This window comes from Vulpes vulpes, chromosome 12, assembly GCF_048418805.1.
Source record: "Vulpes vulpes isolate BD-2025 chromosome 12, VulVul3, whole genome shotgun sequence".
Lineage (NCBI taxonomy): Eukaryota > Metazoa > Chordata > Mammalia > Carnivora > Canidae > Vulpes > Vulpes vulpes.
The window spans coordinates 72,885,350-72,900,907 of record NC_132791.1 but is presented as its reverse complement, the minus strand read 5'-3'; the positions used below and the strand labels follow the sequence as shown (position 1 = coordinate 72,900,907).

The window sequence follows — 15,558 nt, the reverse complement described above, 5'->3', positions numbered from 1 at the left end:
TCAAAAACTGGAATTCATGGCCTTGGCTGCTATGCTGTTATCCTTCACAAGCAAGCAGAAATTCAACTACTTGGTGAAATTCAGTCTCCTCCACAGATATGCCCAGCTTCTCAGCAATCTTTTTGACTGATTTTGCATCCAAAGAGAAATGGCTTTGGTAAGGTTTCAAGAACCTCTCTTCCTGGGGCAAATCAAAGTCACTGAAGCACAACATAAAGAAGAAAAGGCCAATGCTGACTTCAGGGCATCCAGGGAAGATTTCAGAGCATCCAGACAGATAGTTTCCTTGAAGAAAGCTCTCTTCATTTCAGTGGAAGCACCAGACAAATTGGGCAACAGGATCTCAAAAGTATAGTACTATGAACAGGGAGCTCCTTCAGCAGGGTTTCTTCCAGTCTTGGGAAATCAAAGTCATCCAGGTCAAAGTTGGAGACTAAGAAGGTTCCTGGCTCAGGCATTCTGATGTTGCTGAGATTAGCCAGGCAGTTCTCTCATATCTATTGAAGAACTCTCTCTATTTTTAATGACCTGAGCTTGCTTTTTCTCTTCATTAAATGAATCGCTGTCCACCTAGGTTCTAATAAAGCAGAACTTCTTGTCTAGCTTCTTGATTTTGGGGGCCAGTATGTAATCACTGAAGTTAAATTGTGAGGTAGAATGATTGTGAAGTAGTCTTAGTTAGCAAATCCCACCATTTCAAGATACATATGTGGAAGGAAATTGAGGGTACTAGTTCCAGGCAGTTCCCAGATCACATTGGGATATTTTGAATGTTGATAGAATTTTTTCCTCATGGTGGTCTCCACAACTCCTACGCTCGCAGAAACATCCTCATCATGACTAAGATCCCACAGTCCATAATGAAATTGGAATTCCCAGTGCCAGATTACCCAGTCACAGTAACATCCAGGGGAGTACTTCTACATCCACAAGTGATTCCTGATTTATGTTAGCCACCTCTTGGTCTCTTGAAGGACTACTTGAATTCTAGCAAGGGTTTCTGGAGAGATGATCCTCCTTGCCATACTAATTAATGTAGTGATATAGTCACAGGGGACCTTATATAAAGAAGGCAAGGCTAAATATAGAAGAAATAAAATGAAAGTATCAGAGGCTGGAGTGAAGATCCAGAAACATGTAAGATGTAAGAAGGACCAGAAGCTAAGGAATTCGGTTACTTGTTATAAGCTGGAAAAGACAGAGAAATAGATTGTCTTTTTGGAGCCTCCAGAAGTAACCAATCTTGCTGACACCTTCATTATAACTCCATTAAGTTTCATTTTAGACAAATACCCTCTGGATCTATAAGCCAATAAATCTGAGTTGTCTTAAGCCACTAAATTTGTGTTGATTTATTACACAGCAATGAGAAATGAATACAGACAGTGCATTTTCCTGAAATCTCAATACAGAGCTCAAACCATTTCCCTTCTGCAAGAAAAATCAGTCAGGCCAGCACATTGGGGAGCACAGAAGAATTGCAGACATAGCTCAACTCCCATCCCTGAAGCAAATAGGAGCAAGACTTGTCTTGTGGGAGAGGCTGGAGGCAGAGAAAAGTCCCCCAGGATGTGTGTTCTATAAGAGGGATAGCCAAGCACATAATCCTCTCATGAGTTAAAAATTGCCTCATGGCAGCTTAATGTCCATTTTCCTCATCTGATGGGAGAATTTGGGTGGGATTTAGAGCATATGACAAAAAATGCAAGAGGAAGTAGATAAGAGCTCTAATTTTCCCTATTCATTTCTGCATGCTTTTGAAACATAGGTATCTGATTATATCATGACAATTCAAGGTCATCATTAGTATCTTATAGATGAGGATTCTTATCCACTATGAGTGAGGAGACTATGGTTTTAAAAATACTTATGGACATAAAGTTGTCTCAAGAACTACCAGTGGGCTTTTGCCAGCAGCGACATACTAAATATTCATCACAATCACATGTCCTACAGAATTACTTTTCAATCATAACTCTCAAATAAGTATAATATGATTATGCCTTGAGGATTTTATTTAACTGATTACTAATGAAGTACCCAGGAAGATGATATTACTGGTTAAATGGAGAATCCCAAAGATTCAAGAAAATTGAAATGAATATTAAAATGGAGCAACGTAGGTATCCCTATTTTTATTTTTTAAAAATTAAATGCAATCTAGTTAACATATACTGTATTATTAGCTTCAGGGGTAGAATTTTGTGAATCAACAGTTGCATATAACACCCAGGGGTCATTACATCAAGTGCCCTCTTTAATGTCCATCACCCAGTTAACCCATTCCCCACCTCGCCTCCAACAACTCTCAGCTTGTTTCCTACAGTTAAGAGACTTTTATGGATTGTCTTCCTCTCTGATTTCATCTTATTTCATTTTTCCTCTGTTTTGTTTCTGATATTTGACATATGAATAATATTATATGATAATTGTCTTTCTCTGATTGACTTATTTCCCCTTAGCATAATACCCTATAGTTCCATCCACATTTTTGCAAATGGTTAGATTTTATTTTTTTGGTGGCTGAGTAATATTTCATTGTATCTATGTCTTACCACTTCTTCTTTATCTATTCATCTATCAATGGATATCTTTGCTCTTTCCATAGTTTGGCTCTTGTGGACATTACTGCTATAAACATTAGGGTGCAGGTGCCCCTTTGAATCACTATATTTGTATCCTTTGCATAAACACCTATGCAATTGCACCTAGTAGTGCAATTGCTGGGTCATAGGGTAGTTCTATTTTCAACTTTTTGAGGAACCTTCATACTGTTTTCCAGAGTGGCTGTACAAGCTTGCATTTCCATCAGCAGTGTAAGAGGGTTCCCCTTTCTCTACATCCTTGCCAACATCTCTTGTTCCCTGACTTGTTAATTTTAGCCATTCTGAATGGTAAGAGTGGTATCTCATTGCAATTTTGATTTGTATTTCCCTGATGCTGAGTGATGTTGACCATTTTCTCATGTATCTGTTGGCTATTTGTTGTGCTCAAGATTGCGAAACCGAGAAACCACCAAGGAGCCCACACCAATGCAAACACACGAGGGTTTATTTACAAGCTCGAGCTTGGGTCCAAGTGTACCCAACACAGCGGAGCAGGAACTTGGACTCCGAGGTGGGTTCCAGCTTAGTTTTATGGGCTGGTCTCGGGGACCTCCAGAAGGGATGGAAGAATTTCTCAAGTTCTGTTTACATTCTGATATGGGGCTTTCAAGGGCATTGAGCTCTGTTCTCATTCTGATATGGGGCTTCCTGCCACTGGCTTGGGCTCTGTTCTCATTCTAATATGGGGCTTTCTAGGGCATTAAACTATAAGCTGTTTTTTCCTGTAACTGAAAGCAAGGCAAATTTCAGCTCTTATTCACAGGGGCCTGAGATGCTCTCTTCTTCTTGAGTTGTGCTAACGCTGAACTCAAGGTGGAATGGCTTTAATTTTCTCGGCCTCCACATATTTATATGCCTTCTTTGAAGAAATGTCTGTTCATGTCTTCTGCCCATTACTTGACTAGATTATTCTTTGGGTACTGAGTTTGGTAAGTTCTTTTTTTTTTTTTTTTTAAGATTTTATTTATTTATTCATGAGAGACACACAGAGAGCAGCAGAGAGATAGACAGAGGGAGAAGCAGGCTCCCCGCAGGGATCCCGATGCGGGACTCGATTCCTGGACCAGGATCACGCCCTGAGCCAAAGGCAGATGCTCAACCGCTGAGCCTCCCTGGCGTCCCCAGTAAGTTCTTTACAGATTTTGAATACAAGCCCTTTATCTGATGAGACATTCAAAAATATCTTCTCCCATTCTGGAGGTTGCCTTTTAGTTTTGTTGACTGTTTCCTTTGCTTTGCATAAGCTTTGTATCTTGATGAAGTCCCAATAGTTCATTTTTACTTTTGTTTCCCTTGCCTTTGAAGATGTGTCTAGCAGGAAGTTGCTGCAGCCAAGGTCAAAGAGGTTGCTGCCTGTGTTCTCCTCTAGGATTTTGATGGATGCTGGTCCACATATATACCTTTTGTCCATTTTGAGTTCATTTTTTGTATATGGTGTAAGACAGCAGTCCAGTCTCATTCCTCTATATGTGCCTATAAAATTTTCCCATCACCATTGAAGATACTGTCTTTTTTCCATTGGATATTCTTTTCCTGCTTTGTTGAAGATTAGTTGATCATAGAGTTGAAGGTCCATTTCTGGGGTCTCTGTTCTATTCATTGGATCTCTGCAACTGTTTTGATGCCAGTACCATACTTTCTTGATATGATTACACCTCTGTAATATAGCTTGAAGACCGGAAGTGTGATGCCACAAGTTTTAGGTGTATTTTTCAACACACCTTTGGCTGTTGTGGAATAACAATAAGACAGAAGAAAGAGAAATCAAGAAATCTATCCCATTTACAATTGCACCAAAAACCATAAGATATCTAGGAAGAAACCTAACCAAAGAGGTAAGGATCTTTTTACCTTACAAAAGGCTCTGTATTCTAAAAACTACAGAACACTCATGAAAGAAATTGAAGAAGACACAAACAAATGGAAAAATACTCCAAGCTCATGAATTGGAAGAACAAATATCGTTAAAATGTCTATTCTACCCAGAACCATCTACACATTCAATGCAATCCCTAACAAACACCATCAACATTTTGTGCAGCAATGGAACAAATATTCCCAAAATTTGTATGGAACCAGAAAATTCCACAACAGCAAGAATGCTCTATTCTAAGATGAGGGTGGGAAGTCACTGAACCTCCATGGAGAGATGTTATATATATAACTACTATGGACTGAATGTTTATGTCCTCTGAAAAATTCACAGATGAAGAGAAAGCTCAATTTCTGGTATTAGTAGATAGAATTGGTGTCATTGCCTTAGTCATGAAGGCAGAGAGCCATCATGAATGGATTAGTGACATTTAAGAGATGCAGATAGCTAATTTGCTCCTTTTGCCATGTGAAGCAACAAGAAGAAATGTACACCTCAGAAGTGAGTTCTCACCAACACTGACTCTACCGATGCCTTGAACTAGGTCTTCCCAACCTCCAGAAGTATGAGAAATATGTTTCTGTTCATAAGTCACCTGGGTATTTTGTTATACCCTGAACAGATAGGAAAAAATGCCCAACAAAACAATTACTTTGCATTGCTAACAATTATCAACACTCATCATGTTTTTAAATAGATCTATGGCAATGGGGTAGAGATTGCATTAATACATGGTGTAGCTTCCAACTGGAGACACCCAGTAAATATTCTGCTAATTCCAAATTTTCTTCTACTATAGAGACACCTTCACAATGTTTTTCTCTTCTTCAAAGAGAATTGAGTGAGCAGCTGGATGAAATCTTACCTCTCCACCAGCTACCCCTGTCACTCAACCCTCCAAGCACAAGCCAGCATCCTAATATTGCAAGTACACATTTGGCTCACTCAACAGCTCCAGAAAGAAAAGAGGTTTCTGATGTCAGAGCCCATGAATGTTTTTGCTTACACAGTTGAAAATGCTGAGATTAGCGAAGAGCTCCTTGGAGTCCCAGCCACAGAAACACTCCATAGAGCTGTCCTCTCTAGGAAAAGCAGGCACTGGGCACTCCTGAAATCACTGCACTAAGCAAGGGGCTGGAGAGCCTCTGTCTTGCCTAGATAAAGTGTGAAAACAACAGGAAGAATGAAAGCCTCAACAGGAAGACTTTGCTGAGAGTTGTGGGCTTACATCTACAGGACATGAAAGTGAAACCACTGTTTCTCCACAGAAAAAGCACTTCCAGGAAAAGAGACATAAAAGTATTTTGACTTCAGGTGGCTCAGGGAGTGAAAGGAGGGCAAAGAGACGCCAGGGGCGGGAGGCAGGTCTCTGATGACCCCTGAGAGGTCATCTAGCTAAGACTCCCATGGTAGTCCTGTGGACAGGGAGGAAGGCTATGAGCAAGTTTCCAAAGCTTCCGGTGAATGAGAGAAACATTTCCCTTCAGAAAGGAGAACTATAACATTTCTCTGTGTTTTTGTTTCTTTCATTTTTAGAAGCCCTGTTGCTGGCTGTGACCTTTTCACCCTTGGTCATGTATGACACTGGTAATTCACAGGGTCACATCCCATAAACAACTTAAAATAACAGGAAGAGCTCTGGGGAAAATCTGGCAAGACAGCAGGGTGGGAGTTCAGAGGGGAGGAAGGAGCCTGGATTCTAAGATTTATGTGGAAAATCAGGGGGTAAAATACCAGTTTCTCAAGAAGAAGAAGAACATAGGAAAATCTGCTGTATCAGATAATATTTATTTCCATGTTATAGTATATAAGATATTTGGATGCTGGCACAGGAATAGACCATCTGACCCACAGAAAGGGACACAGAGCCCTGTATAGGATTAAGGTATGTGTGGAATTCTGTGGCATGGGAGAAGTCCATGGGATGTCAGGGAGACTGGAAGGCACCATCTAGTAAAGGGAGTTAACTGGCTCTCCATATGGACAGAAGTTACTGAATCTCTGCTTACATTACTCCAGATAGATTTAAGACCTAAATCTCAAATGGAAACTGTAGGAGATCCTCTGACTGTTCTTAGAGAAAGATTTCTTTTTCTTTCTTTCTCTCTCTCTCTCTCTCTCTCTCTCTCTCTCTTGACTTTCAGAGGTAGAGTTTAGTGATTCATCAGTTGCATATAACACCCAGGGCTCTTTTTATCAAGTGCCCACCTTAATGCCCATTACCCAGTTATCCCATCCCTCCACCAACCCCCCTCCAGCAACCCTCAGTTTGTTTCCTACAGTTAAGAGCCTCTTATGGATTGGCTTTGTCTCAATTTCCCCAGTGAGAATGATATTTGCTGTGGGCTTTTTGTATATCGCCTTTATGATATAGGTATATTCTCTCAATCCCACATGACAGAAGGTGTTTTTGATCAAGAAAGGATGCTGTATTTTGTTAATTGATTTTCTGCACCTAGAGAATTATCAGATGGTTTTTGTCCTTTCTTTTATTAATGTGATGTATCACATTGATTGATTTGCAGATGTTGAACCACCCTTATAGCCCAGGAATTAATCCAAGACCAAGTGGATTTTTTTTAATCAATTTATTGATTTATTTAATCAATTAAATGTATTTATTTATTTATTTTTAAAATTTAATCCTTAAATGTACTGTTGCATCCTTTTGACTAGTATGGTGAGAGCATTTGCTTCCATGTTCATCGGAGATATTGGTCTGTAATTCTCCTTCTTTGTGGGGGTCTCTGTCTGGTTTTGAGATAAAGGTATATCTGGCCTCATATAATGAGTTTTGAAGTTTTCCTTCCATTTCTGTTTTTTGAAACAGCTTCAGAGGAATAGGTCTTAATTTTTCTTAAGTGTTTGGTAGAATTCCTCTGGGAGGCTATCTAATCTTGTACTCTTGTTTGTTGGGAGATTTTTGTTTACTGCTTCAATTTCCTTGATGCTTATGAGTTTGTTCAGCTTTTCTCTTTCTTCCTATTTCTGTTTTGGTAGTTTATATATTTCTAAGAATGCATCCATTTTTCCAAACTGCCTAATTTTTTGTCATATAGTTGCTTATAATATGCTCTTGAAATATTTGTATATCTTTGGTGTTAGTTGTGATCTTATTCTTTTATTTATGATTTAATTGATTTAGGTCCTTTCTCTTTTCTTTTTGACAAGTCTGGCTAGGGGCTTGCAAATCTTAACCTTTCAAAGAATCAGCTCCTACTTTTGTTGATCTTTTCTACTGTTCCTTTGATTTGTATTTCATTGATTTCTGCTCTAATCTTTTTTTTTCTCTCTTCTCTTGCTGAATTTAGGCCTTATTTGCTGTCTTTTTCCTGCTCTTTTAGATGTACTCCAATCCAAAGGTTCTGAAGAATTGAGTTTCCTTTTTCATTTGTCTCTAAGAATTCTTAAAAATTCTTCTTTTTTTCTGGTTGACCCACTAATTCTTTAGTAGGATGCTTTTTAACCTCCATGTATTTGTGTTCTTTCACATTTCCTCTTCTGACTGAGTTCAAGTTTTAAAACATTGTGGTCTGAAAACATGCAGGGAATAATCCCAATCTTTTGGTATCAGTTGAGATCTGATTTGTGACCCAGTATGTGATCAATTGTGGAAAATTTCCATATGTTCTCAAAAAGAATGTGTATTCTGTTGCTTTAGGATGAAATGCTCTGAATTTATCTATGAAGTCCATCTGGTCCAGTGTGTCATTCCAAGCCCTTGTTTCCTTTTTGATCTTCTGTTTAGATGACCTTTCCATTGCTGGAAGTGGGGTATTAAGTTCTCTACTTTTATTGTATTATTATCATGTGTTTCTTTAATTTTGTTTTTAATTGGTCTATATAATTGACTATTCCCACATTAGGGACATAAATATTTACAATTGTTAGATCTTCTTGTTGGATAGACACTTTTATTATGATACGGTGTCCTTTTACATCTCTTATTACAGTCTTTGGTTTAAAATTTATTTTCTCTGATATAAAGATGGCTTCTCCAGCTTTCTTTTGAAATCCATTAGCATGATAAATGGTTCTATACCCCCTCACTTTCATCTGGAGGTTTCTTTAAATCTAAAATGAGTTTCTTATAGACAGGGCATCTATGGTTCTTGTTTTTTGGGGTTATTTTATGCAATCTGATACCAAGTGTCTCTTGATTGGAACATTTAGTTAATTTATAATCAGAGTAATTAATGAAATTTGGTGCTATTGTGTTATCTGAAAAGTAGCTGCTTCTGTAGATTGTCTCTGTTCCTTTCTGGTGTTTGTTACTTTGGGGCTCTATTTTCACTTATAGCATCCTCTTTAATATTTCTTGCAGAATGGTTTAGTGATTAAACGTTCTTTTAGTTTCTGTTTGTCCTTAAAAGCCCTTTATCTCTTCCTTTTTTTTTTTCTAAATGACAGCTTGGCTGGATAAATTATTTTTGGTGGCATATTTTTCTCATTTAACACATTGAATATATCATGCCAATCCTTTCTGGCCCTCCATGTCTCTGTGGACAAGTTTGCTTATATTTATAACCTTGTAGGTTAAGGACCTCTTGTTCCAAGCTGCTTTCATGATTTCCTCTTTATCTCTGAAAATTGCAAGCTTCACTGTTATATGTCAAGGTGTTTATCTTTTATTTTTTTAATTTTGAGTGAGGTTCTCTGTGCCTCCTAGACTTGAGAGCAAGTTTCCTTCTCCAGATTAAGGGGAAGCTATAATTTCTTCAAATAAATCTTCTGCCCTTATGTTTTTCAATCCTCTTCCTCTGGGACCCCAATTATTCTAATATTGTTTCACTTCATGATATCATTGATCTCTCAAGTCCTCCCTTCATGATTCAGTAGTTGTTTATCTCTTCTTTTTCTCATCATTTTGTCTTCTATATCACTGACTCTCTTTTCTGTCTCATTTATTCTGGCAGTTAGAGCCTTCATTTTTTATTGCATCTCAGTAATAGCTTTTTTATTTTGTCCAGTTTATATTTTAGTTCTTTTTTTCCCTCTAGTAAGGGATTCTCTAGTGCCTTCTATGCTTTTTTCAAGCCCAGCTACTACCTTTATAATCATTGTTTTGAATTCTAGTTCTGACATCTTATTTATATCCATATTGATTAAATCCCTGGCAGTGTGTACTGCTTCTTGTTCTTTTTTTGGGCAGTGAGTTTTTCTATCTTGTCATTATTTAAGACAACTGTATATGAAAGAGGGAAAATACAAAAATAGCAACCACAACATGAGAAATATATACACAAGCAAATCAGAAGAGAATAGAATCCTAAGAGAGAGAGAGAGAAAGAAACAAAAATCAAACAAGGAGGAGAACAGAATACAAAATTAACTAGATCCTGAGTGTATTTTGGTCTATTTGTTCAAAGAAACTAAATCCCCAAATAGGAAAGATAATATGTATATATATATTTATATATATATGTAATTATATATAATTATACATATATATATAATTGAATACAATGAAAGGAAACCAAAAATGAAAAAACAAAACATGTAAATGTAAAAATAAAAACTCAAAAAAGACGTTGAAAAAGAATTTCTTATAAAATAAGAAAATAGATGAAAAGGAAAAGACATAAAACTGAAGACTAAAGAATAATAAGAAAAAATGATAAGCGCTGTATATTGTTTTACCCTAGAGTTTATGTTTTACAGTTCTGTATGATTGGTAAACTTGGTATTAGCGGCATGTTCCTGCTGGTTTTCTAGGGGAGGGGCTTTTGGACTCATTCTCAGGTGTCTTTGCCCAGTGGAATGCACTGCCCTTGTCAGAGGACTGGAATCAGTGCAAGCTGTTCTGGATTGCACAGTGTGGGCCTGTATTGCTACATGAAGGCTTTCAGCACTGATGAGGGAGATAAAAACAGTGTCACCTCGATCAACCAGAGCTGAAAGTTCACATGCTCTACTCTTTAGACAGCCCTCAAAGAAAAGCAATCACTCTGGTCTCCCTGGTTTCCATCAGAACTCTATGCTCACCCAGCCTGTGACTGAGTGTTTTTATCTCAAGCATGCAAACCCAATTTGAATCTCCAAACTTTATGGACTCCTGAAGCACAGATCCCCACTTTTCCCCTCAGGAGAGGAAAAGGGGTCTCTCTGGGCTTCTGCCATTTGCTGGACCCTTGCTTAGGCAGTGGTTGCCTGACCAAGCAGCAATTCACAGTTTATGGCAACACGGGGTAGAAAGCTGTCTCCTAAACTCCCAATTTGCAGCAGGCTTCCCTGCTCTGATGCTTGGGAACTCTCACACTTAGATGCCCCTGTTCTTCTTGTAGCCCTGGGGATCTTGAGACCATGCTCTCCCCTGAGACCACCTGGGATTCTGCCCTTGCTTTGCTACCTGAGCCTTTCAGGTAGCGATGTCTCCCACCTGAGCAGACTTCAATAGTTCCAATTTTGTGCTTCTGTTGCTTATAATACTTTCTGGTAGCTTCCTTAAGCCAGACTCTTCTGGTAGCTTCCTTAAGCCAGACTCTTTATAAATCCTGCTGTTTATCTTCTGTTGTATTTCCCTGATTCATATTTTCATATCTCCTACTTTGCAAAAAATGGCTGCTTTTCTAGTTGTACAACCTCAGCAATTCTTTTCTCAGATCTCTGGTTAACTTCACAAGTGTTCAGAATTATTTGATAACTATCAAGCTGAATTCCAGGGACCAGATGAAATTAGAGTTGCTACACTTCTGTCATTTTAACTCCTCTTTTTTCTCCTAGAGAAAGATTTCTTAAATGAGATGATATCCATATAAAGATACTTAGATGACAGCTGTATGACACAAACTGAACAATGTAATATCTTTGACTACATTAAAAGGAAAAACTTTTCTTCATGAAAACAAATGAAAAAAGAAACTAAAAATCTCCACAAATCTGGAGATTTTTGCATAAATGTAGTCAACTAATGATCAATGGAAGGAAAGTATTTAAAAAATTCCAGAAATCACTAAGAAAAACTGAAAAATCCAGCACTGATATATGCAAAAGACATGAACAGAATTTTCATAGAAAAAAACACATAGGGATCCCTGGGTGGCGCAGCGGTTTGGCGCCTGCCTTTGGCCCAGAGCGCGATCCTGGAGACCCGGGATCGAATCCCACATCGGGCTCCCGGTGCATGGAGCCTGCTTCTCCCTCCACCTGTGTCTCTGCCTCTCTCTCTCTCTGTGACTATCATAAAAAAAAAAAAAAAAAAAAAAAAAAATTAAAAAAAAAAAGAAAAAAACACATATAAGAAAAAAAAGAGAAATCATCACAAATTAACTAGTAATGAGATAGTAGTGCATCTCTGTGCACTATAAGATGACATTATTAATTAGTTCAATTGCAAAATTTAAAAAGTGGGACAAAATCAGGCATTGGTGAGAATGTACATTGATAGAATCTCTGAAATGTGGCTGCTGGGAATGCAAATCAATACAATCACTTTGAAGAAATAATATGGCTGAATCATAAAATGGCACATTCATGTACCTCAGGACTCAGCATTGCCACTCCTAACACTATGTCACTCTGCAAAAATGCACAGGAAACATGTGGATATGTGCTCCTAGCAGCAGTCTTCATAACAGTGAAAAAGGAGAGGATAGGCTTTGACAGAGAGTGGATGAAAAAGTTGAGATATACAGCATTGAAAGGATTGAACCACAGATATATAGAAAGCAATTAATCTTTTGATATAATATTGACATTAAATATTAAGAACTTGTAGAATATCCTTAAATTAAGTTTCAAGGAAACTGAACAATGTATTCTTAAGCATGCATATCTAAGTGATACCACCACAAATTTTAAAAAAGAATCATAAACATAGACTTCTTGAAATTGTTACCCAGGGGCTGTGGACAGAACTGGAGTGAATAGGAACACAGAGGGAGGTATATGTTGTTAGAGATGTTCTATTTCTGGGATGATTACTCAGTGTGTAGGTGGTCATTGTATTACACAAGTCAGTAAAAGTTTTAAAATAAAATATCTCAGTTCTTTTTTTTTAAGATTTTATTTATTCATTCATGAGACTCAGAGAGAGGGAGGCAGAGACACAGGCAGAGGGAGGAGAAGCAGGCTCCATGCAAGGAGCCCGATCTGGGACTCGATCCCGGGAATCTGGGTCAGGCCCTGAGCCAAAGGCAGACACTCAACTGCTGAGCCACCCAAGCACCGGAAGATCTCAGTTCTTTTCAGATTTTTGCTGCTTATATTCTTTTGTGTGTACTCAGGCCTGAATCTCTCTCTCCTGCCATATTTTGAGGACATCAGAGAAATATTGTCTGTCTGACATACAGAGACAGTCACTGCTATGATAGGAGAAAGACCAAGAATCATTCAGGAAGGAAGCAGAGGACAAGAGAGCCTGAAATTCCAGATAGAAACAACTGCAAGGCAAAATGCAAGTTCACGCATGAACTTGACAACTAGCTGTGGATGCAGAGAAGCACACACACACACACACACACACACACACACACACACACAATTACAGCTCTCAGTAGTAAAAGAGGAAATACTTCTGAGACTCAGGTACCCTGGCAGTGATGGGGCCTTTGTAGTGGGTAAAAGAAAGCTCCCACTTGGAACCCCCCAGGGCTGGCCTGCCCCCCAGCAGTGTGTGAGAATCACTTCCCTGGAATACATCAGGATACTGATTTTACCTTTGCCTTTCCCTGATTGTCATAATCAGATGGGGAACACACCTGAGGCTTTGACCTACATTAGATTTTGGGCTGACAAAAGTCCATGATGCTTTAGGCTCTACATCTGAGTTCCACTTCTCTGTGAGTCTCTCTGGTTGCTGCTCAGGATAATTAGGTGACATGTGTCCTATGTAGAACCTTACATAGGAAATCCACTAACAAGTGTCTTCATTCTATGTCTTAGGTGGTAAAATATTTTTTTGGACACATGCTTTTTTATTAGTATAGATATCTTAGACAATACTGTAATTTTTAGGAGTTCCACATTATTACATCAACAGTGTGAATTTCTGACAGAGACAAAACGGAGCACCACAGTATACAAATAGAAAGACCATGCTTGATTGAGGACAACAGAAGGTCACTAAAGATGCACAATTTATTTGAGAAGTTCTTAGGCCTCGTCCTCGCCCTCCTCCTCCTCGAACTCCCCCTGTCCGTCGGCCATGGGTCCTGGTACTGCTGGTACTCAGACACCAGGTCGTTCTTGTTGCTCTCGGCCTCGGTGAACTCCATCTTGTCCATGCCCTCGCCTGTGTACCAGTTTTATGAGTTATGACTAGCATTTTTAAAAAGTTAACTGATCATAACTGTTGACAGTGAAACAAACACCAATTGTGTGGTGAAATTTAGTTTTAGATGAGTATGTGTATGTGTGTTATGTGTGCATGTATGTCAAGTGTGTACTTCCTATGTGAAATGCATCTCTTATTGCTCTTATTGCTACTGTCATTCAGAAGACTTTGGAAGATCTGCTCTCAGGCCTAGTTCTCCTTCTAAGCACTACTGCCCTCTCTAGTTTAACCTGCTCCCTGGGCTCCCACTATAAAAGCCTATGTCCCTTCTAAAGGAGACTTTCAATTCCTGTTCAGAGAGGGAAGCCAGATGTATAACTTGACTAGGATCTACAAAGAAGGGAGAATGGAGGGCCACTTGCATCCCAGGCTGATCCCTAATGGGAACTTAACTTCTGGGTCAGTGCTCTGAGCCTCAATGTCCTGGAGGCTTATACATACCAACACTGATCACTGACTACTCCTCTAGGACACTTCAACTTCTCATAAAATAATCGACTCCCCCTATGGCCTAGTGGGGAGGGGGGGGGCATATGGGTATAGTACTGCATTGGAAGAGTACCAGGGCTAAGATGTAGTCACGTGCTGCAAGAATGTATGAATAGCACCAGGATTCAAGGTTAGACCAAATGAGCAGGCAGTGAGGGGCAGGGATCTAGGACTGTGAGGCCTTACCACCCTCTCCAACACAGGTGCTCAAGTGAGCATGTAGCTACAAAGTTCATAGTTGGACAAGATATGGTCACAAGAAATGGTTTAGAAAAGAGTAGGGTTGTGCTGACACCCACACACACCTTGGTGCCCTCATATTCTGTTCTAGCTCCTACTCACTTTCCTCAGGCGTGTGAATGAGCTGGATTCAGCTCTTCTGGTCACAGATTTTAGGAAGAAAAGTTAATTTATTAGTCAGCAGTAAGATAAGGGTATACAAAAGCCATAGCATGCTTCTTTCATCAAAAAAAAAAAAAAATGTACCAAATAGCAGCTGGGAGCTAGGATCATAGGAAAAGGAATCTAGTGGAATTATTTGATTAAAAGTTCCAAGACCTGAATGTGCATTTTTATACCAAGCATTTCACATGAGATGCAGCAATTCTTTCTGGGACTTTAACCCAGTCTTTTGTGTTAGGCTCAGCCTATTGATAACAGTTGTATCTGGAAAAGACTGGGGCAGTCATCTGGTCCCTAATACTTGTGGCTAGCCAGCATAGACATTGCCCCAGCCAGAACCAACTCTCTGGCTGAACAGGCCTTTGTGCTTCTTATTATGATTGCAAGACACACCTCAGCAAAAATCATCTGGGAACTTTGAAAACAAAGTGTATTATTTACAGGTGCTGAGGGCACGTGACATGCATGAAGCTACATAGCAAGTTTGAGGAGAGAGATAAGGACTTGGGGTTCTGTCTTTATTGAGTCTTTATTGAGGCTGAAAACCCTAGGGTTTGAGGGTTCACTCTTCACTGGTGAATTTGAAACATAAGGATGGTAATTAAAACACAGGAAGGGAGAAGCAGAGTGACTCATGTGGTCAGTTATGTAGGACATCCAGGGCTTTCTAACAAGAGTACTCAAGAAAAGGCATGCGAAGAGGGAAAATGGCAGAAAAGTAGGGGGTCCTCCTTTCATCTGGTCCCCTTAATTTAGCTAGATAACCATCAAATCATCCTGAACACCTATGAACTCAGCTTGAGACATAAGAAAAGAATAGATGGAACAATACAAATTGAAAAGTGACCACTTTTTGCAATGTATGAGTGCAGAGAAGAGAAACGGAGGGGATATATCCAAAGATAAACGGCAGG

At 39.1% G+C, this 15,558-nt stretch overlaps 1 pseudogene; it reads right to left on the bottom strand.

Annotated features, from left to right (window-relative positions):
• LOC112911868 (interferon-gamma-inducible GTPase 10-like) lies at positions 1-13,703 on the bottom strand (annotated as a pseudogene).
• Positions 13,704-15,558: the final 1,855 nt, after the last annotated feature.